The sequence below is a fragment of the Egretta garzetta genome, unplaced genomic scaffold (genome assembly GCF_000687185.1).
Source record: "Egretta garzetta isolate BGI_Z169 unplaced genomic scaffold, ASM68718v1 scaffold6, whole genome shotgun sequence".
Taxonomy (NCBI): Eukaryota; Metazoa; Chordata; class Aves; order Pelecaniformes; family Ardeidae; genus Egretta; species Egretta garzetta.
In genome coordinates, this window is record NW_009260080.1 from 1,907,706 (window position 1) to 1,909,103 (window position 1,398).

The 1,398-nt window shown below is 46.1% G+C and overlaps 1 protein-coding gene across 1 annotated transcript in view; it reads left to right on the forward strand.

Moving 5' to 3' along the window:
* Positions 1-27: 27 nt before the first annotated feature.
* The window catches only part of PITRM1 (pitrilysin metallopeptidase 1), a 30,974-nt gene continuing 29,603 nt past the window's right edge, over positions 28-1,398 (forward strand). Inside the window, exon 1 of the mRNA XM_035896803.1 lies at positions 28-141. The gene's annotated coding sequence lies outside the window, so the exon portion shown is untranslated. The remainder of the gene's footprint in view (positions 142-1,398) is intronic.

Genomic DNA, 1,398 nt, shown 5'->3' on the forward strand with positions numbered 1-1,398 from the left:
GTGGGGGCGCGTTTGTTTTAAGGGAAGTGTTATTTCAGGTCTCTGAATCAGAAGCCGTGGAGGTGGAAGAGCCTTTCCGCTAGTGAAAGGGCGCTGCGGTACAGGGAAGGCGAGCGCATCCATGGGTTCACTGTGCAGCAGGTAAGCGTCGCCCTCCGCCTGCGTTTCCTCCGTGTTGGTATAGATAATTCCTCCCTTGGCTGGCAAACGCCTGAGTGAGGCCAGGAGTCTGCATGCTAAATATTTGCGCAGGTGCTTTGGGTGGTCAGTTAAAAAATGATACAGTAGTTACTTGTCGTTATCCCTCTGCAACCAGACTCTTTAGGTTCCTATAGGGAGCTAACTTCTTAGAGTAAATAACAGACCCGGGAGTTGGTGTCTGCAGCAGATGTTGAGCATTCAGTGCGGTCTTCTAAAAGTCCTGACGGTTAACCGAGCTTCCCTTTGTGCTGTTTTATAGAAGACATTCAAGTAATATGGTCCTGGTTTCAGTTGGGACAGAGTTAATTTTCTTCCTAGCAGCTGGCATAGTGCTGTGTTTTGGATTTAGTATGAGAAGAATGTTGATAACACCCTGATGGTTTAGTTGTTGCTGAGCAGGGCTTACACCAGGCAAGGACTTTTCAGCTTCCCCTGCTCTGCCAGGGGCACAGGAAGCTGGGAGGGGGCACAGCCAGGACAGCTGAGCCCAGCTGGCCCAGGGGCTATCCCAGACCCCAGGACATCAGGCTCAGTATATAAATGGAGAAAGTTGGCTGGGGGGCAGCGATCGCCGCTTGGGAGTGGGCTGGGCATCGGTCAGTGGGTGGTGAGCAATTGCATTGTGCATCACTTGTTTTGTATATTCTTTTATTATTATTGTTGTTGTAATTATTACTATTCCTTCCTTTTCTGTCCTTTTAAACCGTCTTTACCTCAACCTATGAATTTCACTTTTTTTTCCCCACGATTATTTCCCGCATCCCACTGGGGAGTGGGGGGAGTGAGTGAACGGCTGCGTGGTGTTTACCTGCCTGCCAGGTTAAACTGCAACAAATATTTCTCCTAAGCTGCTTTTAATACCTTTGTTAAGAACCTGCAATGGAAATAATAAGTGGAATTTCTTTTTACTTTTTTAAAGAAAAAAGCAGAAGCAGAGAGTAAAGGTTATTTGCAAAAAGTGATTGCTGGTGACAGAGCTGGTGGTAGAGCTGGGTTCTTTGATTTTTCTTTTGCTGCCCTAACTACTGGCATTTGAATGTATGCCTTTTCTTTGCATTTCTGGTCAAGTTGTTCTGGTCTTAATATCTATATAGAAGAGTATAGTTCTTTGGTTGTAGTATATTTTAATTGTTTTTTTAAACTTTATTTTCCATTTGCATTCTTCTTCCTCCCCCCCCCCCCCCCCCCCCCCCCCAC